The sequence below is a fragment of the Manis pentadactyla genome, chromosome 4 (assembly GCF_030020395.1).
Source record: "Manis pentadactyla isolate mManPen7 chromosome 4, mManPen7.hap1, whole genome shotgun sequence".
In the NCBI taxonomy this organism is placed as follows: Eukaryota; Metazoa; Chordata; class Mammalia; order Pholidota; family Manidae; genus Manis; species Manis pentadactyla.
Genome location: NC_080022.1, coordinates 6,432,915 through 6,449,056, shown reverse-complemented (window position 1 = coordinate 6,449,056; position 16,142 = coordinate 6,432,915).

Here is a 16,142-nt window from a genome sequence, read left to right as displayed (position 1 = left end):
CCTATGCATCCTTCCCGCATTCCTAGGAGAGGTGGCCCCCAAGAACTGTGGGGCATGCTGGGAAAAATGACCGAAGTTTCTGTCATGGTGGGCATCTTCCAGGGGCGGCTCTTCAGCCTGTGGGCTGTCCTAAGCAGTTCTACAGGTACTGGTGCTGCGGGGGTCAAAGGGCAAGAAGGGCCTGCAGGCTGTGTGGGGTCATGGGCGCTCAGCTCTGCCCAGGTTACTGGCGGATCAGGTCAGATACCAAGAGGTGATGACCTCTGGACTGGGCAGCGGGCAGCCTGTTGGTCATGGGTCACCTTGACGAGGGCAGTTTTGGTGAGTGATGGGGACAGGCTGAGCTTGGGAATGGAAGGAGACGAGGCGCACACAGGCCTCTCCCTCTGTGAAATGGTTATCGTGATTGCAGTGCCCGGGGTTCCGGCGTAGCTGTTGCTTATGGGTGGTGGTAAACTTGATTCAGAGTTTTCTGTTTAAAAGCTGAACCCCCTATGCCTTACTATATATGCTGTGTTAAAAAAGTGAATCAACAAATGTTGCTCGTTTCCGTGTCAAGGGGCCACGGTGTTCCTTTCTCCAGGTTTCCAAGCTCTCTTACTTCTAATTGTTGTTTCCTGAGTTATCTGTGAGGTCAAAGATGCTTAGAAAGTCATTTATTACAGGGAGGGAGAGGAGCAGAAGGGGACGGTGATGGCGGGGGTCGAGCAGCAAGAGGAGGAGGGGAGGAGGGAAGCCCCGCTCCCTGAGTCTGTCCCCCTCCGGCTGATTCCCTTGCCCTCCGCCTCGTCCACGGCAGGACCCATCCTCTTGCCCCAGAGCCTCTAGGGTGCGCTGTCCTACTGGGACCCTCTTCCCTATCACCTGCTTGGAGAAACCCAAGCCAGAAAGATGGGGAGCCTCCCTCTCTCTGGAGGAACCGTGGCTGGGTGCTAGGCGCAGACGATGAGGTTGGTCTTCTCTCTCTAACTTTTAAATCCAATACCAGGGTTGCCATTTTGCTCCCCGCAGGCCCTCCCTGCAGGGCAGCAGTAACCACGGTCTGTATGGGTGTGGGGAGGACTGAAGTGACGTGTGTAGTGGCACAGGGCCTGGCGTTGAGCCTGCCCTCGTGGTGGCGCTGTCATGGATGCTGGTGGTGGGGATGGGGTAGAATTGGAAATGGTATTAGATCCCGAAGGAAGGGAGGAACGCTAGCTGCAGGGAGCATGCCCGGGCTTGGGATACTGGAGGAGCGATGGCCTGGGCAGGAAGGGCATGTCCAGGAGTAGAAGGGGCAGTGTGTGGGGCGATGGGCCCCTCATGATGGGAGGCCAGACCGGAGGCCAGGGTGTGAACTGGAGCAGCAGGTAAGCGGAGGGGCTACACTGCAGAATGTAGGTTTTATTAACATTCAGGTATGGGGAGAGGCCAGCAGATGGGGAGGTAATCGCTGTTAAAAAGACAGTTTGTTACTTGGAGTTGCCGAGGGAGGGAGTGGCATGTGTGCCACCCAGGGAAGCATGGGGTTGGGGGCGTGGGTAACAGACTTTATTGTGGCTTCTGTGGGAAGGAACAGGCGAGGCAGGGCAAGCAGGTTTGGGATTGGCTAGTGTGAATAATTTCAGCAGGTTCTGAAGCCAAGGGGTCACCCCCAGTTGTCTGGTACCCCCTGTGGGTGACTGGGCTTGTATCCACCCGTCCTAGAGTGTGAGAGCCTGGCGAGGCTTCTCCCAGGCCAGCTGTTTGCAATCTCTAGACAGTGGCTCACCAGGGGAGGGGCCGTTCCAGGGTCCGAGCTGCAGAGACCAAGACTAGGCAACGTGACTACAGTTGGTGGGGCTGGGAGTTCAGGCAGACGACATCTGGGCCCTGCAGAGACTGATACAAGGAAGGGTAGTGGGTAGAGTCTGACATCATGAACATCGAACTCAAGTCCAGATAAGCGGCCTGCATTCCACGTGGCAGGCAGCAGGGGTCAGAGAGGGCCCTAGGAGGCCCTGGGGGAGGGAGCAGGTGCCCAGGGGCCAGCTCTCAGGCCCACGCGTGCTGGGCACTCTGGTGCCACGGAGGCGCCTCACTGGCCTTCCCCTCCAGGCCGGAGCCCTCGGGAGACAGGAGCAGGTGGGGCCTCCTGCTGGTCAGCTCCCGGATGTGCAGCTTAGCCTGCCCCACGCCTGCTCCGCCTCCAGGTCTGACCCCCCAGGTCTGTCCAAGGGGCGGGAGGCCTGTGTGACCGGACCAGCACCACCAGACCAGGGTGGGTCTCAGCGGGGTCCAGCCCCACATCCCTTTCAGGTGCAAGTACTTTGTTATGCCCTGTGCTGAAGTTCCTGGGTGACCTCACCCAACTCAACATGCATGCAAACAACTAAATATAACAACACCCTAAGGGTAAGGTAAAGGAGAATTAGGGAGAATTTACAATAAAATGTGTATTCCAATACTAAGTGCTCACGCACCACCTGCACTAGAAAATGCCGACCCATAATGAACAAGAGTAGATTCAGCAGAAGGAAGGTCGGAGATGATGCTCCTCGGGAGGGAGAAGAGAGGCGGGCACGAGCGGCGGCTAGTGTTAGGATAGGTAACGGTGCCAGACAAACATATCTGGGTGTGATAAGGGAAATGCCCATAATTTAGGAGGGACAACACACATGCCAAAATAGAAGACACGATGGAGGCCGTGAGGAAGGAGCCTGACGTTCTCACAAGTGAGCTTGATCTAATTTATAAACGTGATGTTAAAATAATGGTCCCGCTTACACAGCGGACAGAGCTCTCATCCCGAAACCCCACCGCGTCAGGATGTGTCTCAGTCTCTGATGCTGGAAACCCCGGAGGCCAGGTGAGGATGCGGCGGGAAGAGGAAGGGCAGCGGACGGGGCTGCGGAGGAGCCGGGAAGGGCCCCGGAGAGAGGCTGAGACCCGGCGCTGCCCGAGAGCTACGGCGTGCTCGTTGCAGTGTTCGCGGCACGTGTTTATCATCCCTGCTCAACGAAAATTTTGAAAATAGCCAGGACGCCCACAGTACAAAGTGCTCCGAAACAACCACATTGTGTGCGTCCTGGTCTACTTCTCTGCCCTGGTTGCGTTTGCAGTAATTGCACGAGTGGACAGAAATCCTTTTCCAAACTCCATGGGTGGGAATGCTGTCACACACGAGGGGAGGGGCGGGGACTACTCCGATGCAGAGACCGTGCCTTCACCGCCTCCTCCTCCAAGCTGTCCCCTGTAACTGCTTCCTCCTCCATTGCTGGGCGAGAGCAAAGACCCCGAGGCCCAGGACCTCCGGCTGTGTCCAGGGAATCACAGCTCCGCGGGGGGCTGACGCTGGCAAGGAAAATACCAATTCCCAGCCTGTCTCTCCCCTCCCCTGTGTGTCCTCCTGAGAATGGAACCCCGTTCTCTCTGCCTGGGGAAAGTCTCCTCTGACTCCTAAGACTAGGACTATCCCTGAGGAATCTTGGTTTTGAACAATCTGTCTGTAAATGAAAGTAAAGGTGTCGGTCCATTCTGCACACGCTGGCAGGCAGCCTGCTAGTCCGGGCTGCACCGGGCACTGGGGACACAGCCGAGACGGGTACAGTCATGTCTGAGGATGTTTAAGCAGGGTTTTTCCAGCAGGAGGCTTTCCCGCGGTGCCTTGACTGTGGAGGCAGGGGGGCCTAGTGGGGAAAGTGCTGGTGTTTGTGTCAGGAAACCCGGCTTCTAGACCCTTCTGCCCTATAATGCCAGTGCCACCTGCAGCGAGCCACGGCACTTCTCCCGGTCTCGGGCTCCTGCCTCAAGAACGTGGCAGATTCAGGATCAGATCGTGGACTGACTGGAGCTGTGAGCCAGGTCCTAGGGTGCGGCTTGGCCGCTGGGGGGAGGCCGGAGGACAGATAACTCCCCCACCAGCGCCCCCTTGTGGTGCAGAGCCCTGAAGAAGGGGACCCCCTCCTCTCTGGAGTTGTAGGAGTTTCACAATTGCGGTCCCAAGCGCAGTTTGTATGGGGCTTTGAATTCCGCCGCATCTCCATCCCCTGGGACTGTGCGTTTTCAGTGTGGCCTCATCACCTCCAAGAGTGGGAAATTGCTTGGGGGAGGAACAGAATCTTATCTTTTTATGTATAAAGGCATAGATAGACATATACAGTATGTGGTATTAAAATTTCATGAGGGATGGTGATTAGGAAAAAAAATGGCTTTAGACATTTGAGAAAATTCTTAATGAAAAAAGGTTGAAAAATAGACCCCAAGGCAATATCAAGTGGCAGGTGCCTGCCATTCCTCAGACCTACCACAGGGGGGCAGCACTTCCTAGGCACAGGCGCTCATTGAGTCCTGTACCGCCCCCTCCAACCCCACCTCCAGTCTAAGAATCTCAAAATGAAACCCTGGGCAGGCTGGGGAGGTTTTCCTCCCCTGCGCCACACAGCTGTGGGTGCTCCCAGGAGGAGCCACGGGGAAGAGGAAGCAGGGCATGCTGGCTGAGAGAGGTCAGCATCTTCCCTCGGCCATCTGGGACAGACTGCCCCAAGGGGTCTGGGTTGAGGACTAAGGCTGGCCCCATACTGCTAGCCCTTGAGGGCCCTCCGAGCCCCACTCTGCTCCGTGTGCTCTTCGTCCTGTGCGCTCTGGCCTCGAGGTCCTGTCCCCTTTGTGGTGGGGGGGGGCTGATCTTCCTGTCACCCTCCCAGCCCAGCCCCCTGCGTGGAGGACCAGGCTGTGCACTGGCTCACCAAGTGCACTGTGGGCCTCACGCTCCCATCCAGGCTAGTGGGGACGTCAGGCGGGAAGCAGGGGTGGGTGGCCTCTTGTGTCCACTCCCTGTTCCACTGCCCACCCTCAAGGCAGAAGGGGCTCCAGGAAATAAGCAGTGGTTCCCCTTCTAAGAACCTCTGCTGAGGGGGGTGGCTCTCAGACACTTTCAAGATCCAAAAAACCTGTGCGGTGCCTCTTCAAATTCTGTCAACATGCCAGTTTCCCACTTACTGAAGGGAGCTCCCACTCAGTCGTGAAGGGCTAGTTACACAGGGCCTCTGCTCTGTCAAGTTCAGAGGCAACAGAAAACAAGTGAGAGGCAGGGTATGGGAGCACATTCACCTTCCTGTTTCTAAAGGTGTGCACATCAACTCTAGGGGCCACAACATCCCTGTGGTTAATAGGCAAGAAGTCCCTTTTTGACATGAGGGCAGGACCCAACTTTCTAGCTATTTCACTCCTCCAGGTAGATAAAACTGGCCACCAGGAAACTCCTGAATGATTCACGAGGCCTCGCCCAGAACTGTCCCTGTCGTTTCTTCCATCCCCCATCCCCTTCTTGTCTCTTTGCCTGGGGTGGGGGGGGTCACTGCTGCCTACAATTTCATCACCTTTTCTGGAAGCTGCCTCTCCACTGCTGTTTACATCTATGTGGCCATTCCTGAGACCAGGGGCCAAATATCTGTGGAGATAAACCAAATTTTTGCCGAGAGAAACAAAGTGGAGATTCCAGAGAAGAAAGAAGAAATCGCCGTTATCGGACCTCCCATCCCGGCTCTGCCAGCCAAGGAAACTTCCGCTCAATGGCTCTGGGTGGCCTCCGGGTGCCATATTCAAGGCTTCCTTCTCTGAGCAGGGACTCTGCCCCAGGCCTCAAGGGAGGGTAACGGCTCTGAGATTTTTATACTCACCTTGCAACTGGAAGGCTGGGAAACTTAGTTCCTGACTTAGTTGAGAAGTGATTCCCTTTCAGCACTAACCACCGGGAGGCCTGACTGAGGACAGGCAAGCATGGCAGCTTTGACTGGCAGGACAGTTCCCTGATTCTACATCAGCATGATGTTTGGACGCACTTTTTAAAAGTAAAATGTTTCCAGGAATGATATGGAAGCCCCAATCCTGATCGATGGGTTGGTTAGAGAATCGAAGGCACTAGAGGCCCCCGCTCTGGATCGTGTTGCCTTCCTGGGACGGCACCCATGGGTTGCAAGGCTAATCCTGGAAGCGTTTGCAGCTCGGAGGGGCAGTTGAGCAAGAGAGGCCAGGAAGTTCATGGGACTGTTTGGAACGACCACCCAAGGAACTGCCCTCCCTGGGCTGGGTCGGTTGATACCTGTGGTGGGAACCATGAGAGCACTATGTCACCTTCCAACACCTACGTGCTGGCCTAACCTTGTCACCTCCGTGCTAAAATCCTTGGATAGCTGTCACTGAAGATTATAAGGCCCAAACCCTTGGCATGGCTTTCCTGCCACCACCTCCGAGCACCTTGGACTTCTGGGCCGCTCTGCCTGGGAGCTCCCGTGCTCCCTCCTCCCAAACGGTCAGAGCCCTACTCAGCCTTCAAAACTCTGCTGAATGCACCTTTATAACCTGTCCTGTGCTGGGCCAAGGGCCCTCTCACCTCTGCACCCCTGAAACACTTTCAGCGCTCTCCATTGAAGCACTTACCACATTGCACATTAGTTATTACTTACCTGTTGCCGTGTAACAAGTTACCCCCAGACTTACTGGCTTCACGTAACAGGCGTTATCTCTCATGATTTCTGTGGATCAGGGATTCAGAAAAAGCACAGTGGGAACAGCTTCTCTGTTCCTGACATCTGGGGCTTCAGCTGGACGACTCAGAGGCCAGGCCCAGGACCATCTGAAGGCTCATCCACTCGCATTTCTGATCCCTGAAGCTGAAGCACGGTCTGGGCGTCCTCATACCTTGGGAGCTGGATTCCTGGGTGTGGGGGAAGGGAAGAGACTGTTACACACACACAGCTTTGGAAGCCACATAGCATCGGTTCTGCCACATTCTGTCCATTAGAAGCTATGCACACTGAGGGTAGGGGGACATCAGACTCTAGTTTTATAACAGAGGCCTGTCAAAGAATTTGCAGAAGGAATTTAAAACTACCATGAGATCTTTCCGGGTAAGTTAGGAAACATTTTACAAATGGCAGGAGTGATTTTTATAATTACTATTAAAATATATCTGATCACCCAGCCCCCAGGATGTCCATCCCAGCCTTGTTCTCTTTATCTGCATGTGTGCGGTGCCCTGTGGCAGTGACTGAATCTTCAAGAGATCTGGGATGTGGTTCCAGCAGGTCATGCATCTGTCCCAACCTGCGCCTCTCATTCCAGAGTCCCGGGAGCCAGTGTGATCCTTCCCCAGAGTGCTGACTCCTCCCCCGCCGAGGTCATCCCCATCAGCCTTTCCCATGATCGGCAGCACAGCCTGCCCTGAGGGGGAAGGCCAGGTCTCGTGGTGCAGGTCCACTTCGTGGTCCAGGAGTAAAACAGTGAGGGAGGCACCCACCACAGGTTGGCCCAGTGAGCCCAGTCTCACCCAAACACATTCACTGCCATCTGCAGTAAAACAGAAGATGGAGTTAGTGGTTGGTATGAGTGGAAATAGTGTCTGGGCCTGGACAAAGCTGACTCACTTCTACCCAAAAAATATAGCAAGGAGACAGGATACCGAGTGTTATGAGCCATTTTAGGCCAACAAATTTGACAGTTTGGATGAAATAGACAAACTCCTCAAAAGATACAACGTACCAATGCTCACCTGGTAAGAAATAGATAACCTGTATAGTCCAACATCAACTAAAGAAATTGAATTTACAGTTAAAAACTTGCTCACGACAAAACCTCCATGCCCAAATGGCTTCACTGGTGAATTATACCAAACATTTAAAGAATAATACAAATTTGAAACACTCTTCTAGAAAATTGAAGAGGAAGGAATACTTCTCAATTCTTTTTGTGGAGCCAGAATTAGTCTGATACCAAAACCAGACTAAAGACATGAAGGAAAACTATAGACCAATATCCCTCATGAATACAGATACTAAACTTATTAACAAAATTTTAGCAAATAGAATCTAATAATGTTAAAAGGATAATAATCTGACCAAGTGTGGTTTATCCTAGGAATGCAAGGTTGGCTTAATCCCCCCAAATTGATCTATAGCACAATTCCAGTCAAAATCCCAGCAGGCTTTCTTGAGGAAGATAGATATTGACAAGCTGATTATGAAAATGCAAAGAACATAGAATAACCAAACAACTTTGAGAAAGATGAAGTTGAAGGACTATATTACCTACTATCAAGACTTATTGTAAATTAGTAATCAAAACAGTACAGTATAGCAAACAGAACAGTGGAGCATCGTACAAAATCCAGAAACCCACATATATGGACAACTGATTTTTTTTATTAAGGTATTATTGATATACAATTTTCACATGAGCAACATTGTGGTTACTACATTCCCCCCTGTTATCAAGTCCCCACCACATACCCCACTATGGTCACTGTCCATCAGTGTAGTAAGATGCTATAGAGTCACTACTTGTCTTCTCTGTGCTATACTTCCTTCCCTGTGCCCCCCCTATATTATATGCACTAATCATAATTCCTCCTAATCCCTCCCTTCCCACCAACCCTCCCCAATCTCTTTCCCTTTGGTAACCATTAGTCCATTCTTGGGTTCTGCGTGTCTGCTGCTGTTTTTTTCCTTCAGTTTTGCTTTGTTGTTATACTCCACAGATGAGTGAAATCATTTGATACTTGTCTTTCTCCGCCTGGCTTATTTCACTAAGCATAATACCCTCTAGCTCCATCCATGTTGTTGCAAATGGTAGGATTTGTTTTCTTTGTATGGCTGACTAATACTCCATTGTGTATATGTACTACCTCTTCTTTATCCATTCATCTACTGATGGGCACTTGGGTTGCTTCCATATCTTGGCTATTGTAAATAGTGCTGCAATAAACATGTTGTATATGTCTTTTTGAAATTGGGCTCCTGCATTTTTAGGGTAAATTCCTAGAAGTGGTATTCCTGGGTCAAATGGTATTTCTATTTTGAGTTTTTTGAGGAACTTCCATATTGTCTTCCACAATGGTTAAACTAATTTACATTCCTACCAGTAGTGTAGGAGGGTTCCTCTTTCTCCACATCCTTGCCAGCATTTGTTGTTCCTTGTCTTTTGGATATTGGCCGTCCTGACTGGTGTGTAGTGATATCTCATTGTGATTTTAATTTGCATCACTGATGATTAGCAATGTGGAGCATATTGTCATGTTGGCCATCTGAATTTCTTCTTTGGAGAAGTGTCTGTTCAGATCCTCTGCCCATTTTTTAATCAGGTTATTTGCTTTTTGAGTGTTAAGGCATGTGAGCTCTATGTATTTTGGATTAGACAACTGATTTTTTACAAAACCATTGAATGTTGACAGGATAGTATTTCCAACAAATGTACTGAGGCAATTATACCGACATGCAAAAAAAATTAAAACTTAACTTCTATCCATACCTCATATCATATATAAAAATTAACTGAAAATGGATCATAGGCCTAAATTAAAACCTCACACTATAAAACTTCTAGAATAGAACATAAGAGATAAGTATTTGTGAGCTGGGGTTACACAAAAACAGCACCAAAAACAAAGTCACAAAAGAAAATATGGATAAATTGGGCACAACTAAGAACTGCTATTTGGAAGACACTGTTATGAGAATGGAAAAACATGACAGAGACTGGCATAAAATATTTGTAAATCATGTATCTGAGAAAGACTTGTATTATAAGTGTATAATTATAAATAACTCTCAAAACTCAATAAGAAAAGAACTCAACTTTTTAAATGGGCAAAGATTTGGATAGATCCTTTGCCAAAAAAGACATATGATGATAAATAAGCACATGACAAGATGCCCATATTATTAGTGATTAGGGGAATACAAATTAAAACCACAATGATATACCATACCTGTTAGAATGCCTAAAATTAAAAAGACTGACTAAATCAAGTGGTGACAAGGATGTGGAGAACAGGAATTCTCATACACTGCTGGTAGGAGTATAATATGGTACAACCACCTTCAAAAACAGTTTACCAATCTCTTGAAAAGCTAAACGTATACCTACCAAATGGTCCAGCATTCCATTCCTAGGTATTTACTCTTAGGTATCTAAGAAATTAGAGCATATGTCCATACAAAGGCTTGTATGGAAACATCCATAGCAGCTTTATTTGTAACGGCTCAGAACTGGACACAATATAAAAGTACATCCTTAGGTAAATGGTTAAACAAATAGTGGTATAACCATACGATAGAATACTACTCAGTAATAAAAAGATTTTAACTAGTGACACGTGCGACAATGTGCATGTCACCAGTAATTTTGATAAGTGGAAGAAGCCAGACCTCCCAAAAAAGTACATACTGTATGATTTCAATTATATAAAATTGTAGAAAATGCAAACATCTATAGTGACAGACAACAAATCAGTGGTTGCTTGGAGGAAACTATTTGAGTAGTGGAAGTGCTCATTACCTTGATTGTGGTGATCATATCATGGTTGTATACATACACATGTTAAAACATCAAATTGTACATTTTAAATAATGATTAATGAAAAAAATTTTTCTTGAATTCACCTTGGTAAGCCACACTATCTCCTGATGCTTGTGCATATGGTGGGGAGATGGCATGACCCTGAATATCAGGAGGCCTGAAATCCAGTCCCCACTTTGCCATGGGCAACAGCCCTTAAAGCAAGCGCCCGAATTTCTCTGGGATTTCTTCCCCTTGTCAGTTGCATGGGAACAGCAGTCCCCCCGCCACCAGCCCCATGGTGGAGGCACAGCCTTGGGGAGCAAAGTTGATGCTACTTAAGTGAGTGTCTGTCAGCTCCTCTGGCAGGTGCTCACTGACTGCTGTCAGTCAGGTTTAATGGGTGGTCAGGTGGCCCGTGGCTGCAGGTGGTGACAGCTGCAGCCTCTCCCCGCGTGGCCTCATCAGCACCGTCGTTCTGAGGTTTGGGGTTCAGACTGAGTCACTGCACGTGTCCCTGGCTCATGTCTTGTTTGAGAGTGAAGAATAGTTCTTTGTACTTTGCTTGGCTTACACAGACCCGCTGATCTTTATGCCTAAGCTGGGGTGCAGCAAGGACGTGACTTCGCATAAGGGAGGATGCCCAGGTCCAGGTTCCCGGGAAGCGAGGGCGTGAGCCAAGCTCTCAGGGTGAGGCACCGCGGAATTGCATTTGGCCAGACCCCACTCCTTGCAGTTCACAGTTACACTTGGACCTGATGTGCTGAGGTCTGCAGTTTGTGGGAGGGAGCAGAAAGCCCCTTAAAGAAAACAAACTTTTAAAGAACCATAGCAATTCCGTTTTCATTCATAGAAGGAATTTCATGCATTGCCAGTTGAAAATCATTTATTAAAACAGGACCCATAGGACTTCTTCTACATTTACTAATCACTAATTCTCCATACATCATGTACTTGAAAAAAAACACTCAATGTATTGTAATTATGCCATAATCCACGGCTTTTTGTAATTCAGTGTCCTGTTCTCAGTCCAGAGTGATTGGGCTGTTCTAGAAGCCCAGGCTTGGCCTCTACTTACTTCTCCGAACCTTATGGTCACAGCACATTGGCAGTACAGGACTCTCAGGCACAGGTCCTGCCACCACCCTCATTGTGCATATGAGGGTCCTCAGCCTATTGGCGGAGGGGGAGTCAGCCTTGTCCCAGTGGGGTCTGGACAGCCCTGAACTTCCCTGAGGCCAACACAGCTCCTGGGTGTCAGGTGGGCCCGGGGGAGAGGCCGGCTTGGGCTCTGATGAGCAGTCTCCCAGGGAGACGAAACCGGCTCCGGATATGGCAGCGTTAATTGCTTGGTGAGTCCTGGGTGGAACTCGGGGGGCTGTATTCGCGGACCCCTGGAGCTTTCTCTGGAGAGGTCTCTTTTACCCCACCCCTAGCCCCTCGTTTGGCAGCAGAGCCTTCTTGGCTGCCTGGACCAGTTTTTCAGATTCCTCTCCACACCGCTTCATGTGACCATGTCAACAGTGAGAGGGACCTTAGTCTCTGCCCCAGTAGGAACCCTAGTTCAGCATTCCTGCAGTGGTTACCTGGCCTGGGCCTGAATGCCTCCACTGACAGGGAGCTCATCACTCCAGCGACAGCCCGTTCCTGCGCGGAGCATGGCTTTGCCTCCTCCTCCCTCTGGGTAATTTGCTTAACTTCTCTGTCCTGTTCTCCAATTTGAAAAACAGTGACAATAATAGTACTCACATTACCTCGTAGGACTGTTGAGAGGATTAAATGTGTGGGTGCGTGTGGCTCAGACAGCCTTCCGGGTGCTCTAACTTTGCATGTTGGCTCTGCACTCCTCTTCACCCGAGGCATTTTTCTGAGGCCAGGGTGACCCAGGGGACCTGGGGAGGGGATGCCCGTGCCTCTGGCTGATGGAGCTGGTGTGGAGCTGCTCCAGTCCCCTGGCCCTCAAGCGGGATCAGTCTGAGCGTGATCTGTACGTTTCCTCGTGAAACTTTTGGAGCTAAAGCAACAGATGCCTGATAATAAATAGCTGGATCATATATTCTTTATTGGCTGCCTTCTCGTCCCAGTCTCACTCTCCACTCCCACCAGTATTTTGTTCTACTTTCTGAATAACTACTTGCCCTGGAAGCCTCGACTCGGGCTCTGCTTCTGGGGAACCCAGACTAAGTCAGCTGGTAGAGCACCTCACACAGTGCGGGGCATGAGGTGTTGGCAGTTTTCGCCAGGCAGCGTCATCTGATGCAGAGTTCTTCCTGCGTTGATCCCAGACCTCCCTCCCTGGAAAGCCGTTTGACCCTCACTTTTGCATCAGTCCCGTCCCACCCTAGATACCTTCCTGGACCCTCCGTAAGGATGGGCTTGGATGTCACATTACCCCTGTCATTCAGTTCATTGTGTTTTATGTCCAAAGAGATACTGCCATCTCAGTCGCCTTCTGTCCCCAGAGTTTGACCCTAGACCATGCCATTGCTGCAGAAAGGGAGCCCCACTGATCAGTAATGTCCTTTGCCACCTTTCCCATCCTGGTAAGAGCCTCAAACTGGTCAAGGCATCTGAGCTGAAATCTCTTCTCGGGCAGTGCTGGGTGTGTGCTCACCCCTGGCCCTGTGCTCACGTTCACCAGTGGGGGAGGGACCTGCCACTTTGGTCTCTGAGAGCGAGGGGTCAAGGCCACCGGCCAAGGCCAGAAACGGGGCGGACAGGGGTGAGGATCCTGCTGATTTTCCTGACTTCCCGGTTAGCCTCTTCACTCCCCTCTGTGGGGACAGAGTGTGGCCTGCACTGAGGGTCCTGGGCCCCATCTCCTGCTCCCTGATTCCACCTGTTGCAATCCCTTCTCTTCATCCTCAGGTCCTCAAAGGCTCTATCTAGCTTTCTCAAGCTCTTAGACATGTCCCAGTAATGATTCTCTTTAAAAAGCATATAAATTTGCTGTATTTCCTCTCTTCCTTCTTTGCTGAAACATTTCAAAGTAAATTATAGACATCATGACATTTCACCCCTAAGTACCTTATTATGGATTTTTTAAAAATAATGTCATATATTTATATAATACCTCTATTTCATGCACAAAAAATATAAATAATTTCTTAATATTGTCTAATATTCCTGCCAGGTTCAAACATCTACAACTACCCCCAAAGTATTTTTGTGTTTGCCAGGGACTAGGATGTGCTGTCGAATTTTTGGTTCACTTTTTTTTTCCCCTTTTTTGTTTTTGTGTTCTTTTAACCTGCAGGTAATGTGAATTTGAATCCCAAAGCCAGGGAAGACCCTTCCCTGCTACTCTCCAGCACCCATATCCTTCTTGAGGGTGGCACTTGTCCCTGGAAGGACATGGTGTCCCCTCCCCCAGCATCCACCTGGGTGAGGTTCAGGGTAGCCGGGCACTTGGCCCACCCCCGCATGGCCTTGGCACTCAGATGTGGGCTAGGCTCATTCACCTGGGGGGGAAGGGCAGCCCCTGGTGACAGAAAGGTGGGTAGGAAGGGTTGGGCATCTGTCATCCAGGTGTGAATGTGTTTTGAAATTCAAGAACCAGGACATGGTTGCAACAGGGACCATAGCCCAGGACAATCCCACACCTCGTGTGAGAGGGAACAGCAGCCCAGGGACACATGCTGTGATGTTTGTCCCTAGTATCTCTGCAACTTACCATGAGACATTTATAGGTCCTGTGTGCCTCAGTTTACCAACACAAGACATGGGAGCAGGTGAACTGGAGATCTCTCAGGTCTCCAAGCACAGACCCCACCATCCTCACAGTGGCCACTCGACAGCAGCACCTTCTTCCGCAAACACAGCCCATCTGTTCTGCCCTTTAATCTGTCCTTGGCCAAACCTTAGCTTTAGTTTTTCACCAAATGACACTGACAGAGAAGGCCTTTTGGAAAATTCCTGGCACCATTGATGGGCACACCCACTGACAGCACCATGGCACCGCTGACAGGCTGTTTCTAAGGGACGTTTTGTTTCTCAAAATTTTTCTCAAGCACCATGAACTCATGGAAACCCATATTGGGATCCTGAAATTCCAGGGCCTGCTGAGGGGTGTTCCAGCCTCTGTTCCCGGGAGGCCCAGGCTTGCCTTGAGGGGGGCAGTCAGCTCAGTGGTTTTCTTCTCGCTGGTGTGAAGCTCATTTTTTGTGGCTGTCAGAGAGCAGATTCCTTCTGTTCTCACCAGACAGGACATACCCTCTGTCCTTTCAGCTCTGAGGAGACAAGCTTTGGGAAACAAAACTGACTTCATCCATTTAGTTAAAAAGGCGTTCAGAATGACGATCTGGGAGAAATAAATAAGCCCAAAATTCTTGGGTGTTTTTGTTTGTTTTTAGTTTTTAAAGTAAATTCAGCCAAACTCCTACTCAGTGTTGTTTGTAATAGTGAATAAAAGCTGGAGCCATAAATTAACAGTAAGCAATAACACAATTAAATAATCTTAGTTTCCATAAAGGTTATAAAAATGTCAATTGATGATCAAAAACTTTCATTTTAAACAAACTGAACTAATATAATTGACTACAAAAATGTTTTAAATGCTAGAAGATTCTAGACCTTTCTCCATTCTTTTTAAATTCTTATTATATTTTATATTTTTTCTTATTACAGAAGTAATACTTGTTCATTGGAGAGGAAAAATTCATAATCTAACCCACCCAGAAGGCTCTGTTATTTCAATCCTTGATATGGAAACTTCCCGATTTCTTTGGTTATACACATACACAGACAAACACATATACACAGGCACACACATTTCATGCCACCCTCAGCTCCAAACTAATTATCTGAGATTAGACATTTACAAAATTTCCAACTTTTTGCTACTTCAAAACTGAGAACACATAATGGGCTAAAATGTTTTTAAATTTCCATAGAAATTTCTTCACCCTCAGGTGTTGCACATTGGACAGTCATTTCCTTGGTCACCTTCCTGGGTGCCCGTCTTCATTATCTCTCCCTTTCATTCCTGCTGTCTCCACAGGGTCTCCAGCAGGAGGATGGTAGCAGGTCCAAGGCCCCTGCTCCCACAGGGGCCCCTGGAAAGCCCTGGACAGTGATAAAGACCAAACCTCCGAGCCAGGATGGTGGGCAGGGTATCCAGGCCAGGTGGCTGCAGACACCTCCAGGAAAAGACACTTCTCCATCTCAGGCCCTTGACTCACTCCTGCCCAAGTTGCCCCGGCCTCCTCACCTTTCCTGGCTCCAGCCCCCATGCCTGGCAAACTCTGTTGCTGACCCCCACATGCTTACCTGGCAGTAACAGATACCCCTGCCTCCTGCCACCCACTGTGACCTCCAGGAGCCAAGAACTCTGTCCTGCATTCAATGGAGCAAGAGCAGCATGTGCAAAGGCCCTGAGGCTGGGAAGTATTTGGTATGTCTGAGGAACACTGGCTGGGGCTCAATGGGCACAAGGGAGGGTGGCGACAGATGATGTCCAGGAAGGTGCCAGGGCCCAAATGATGTGACCACAGTTAGGGCTTCGGAATTTATTCAAACAGTAATGGGAAATCATTGGAAAGTTTTGAGTAGGGAAGTGATGCAATCAGATTTATATTTTATATAAAAAGGAATCAATAATGGTTAATAAAGAGTAAGGAACACCCATGTACCCACCACCCACTTTAAGCAACAAGCCATCACAGCCACAATCGAAGGCCCTGTGTTCGTCTCCCAATCTCTCCATAATGGATGAGGCCGCTATTCTGAATTTGTTTTTTTCTTATGAATCACCTTTACAATGTGCTATGCCACCCTGAAATTATATAGGTATATAATTACTTTGTTACTGTTCCACTTTTTATAACTACTGTTATGCCACATTTTCCTGC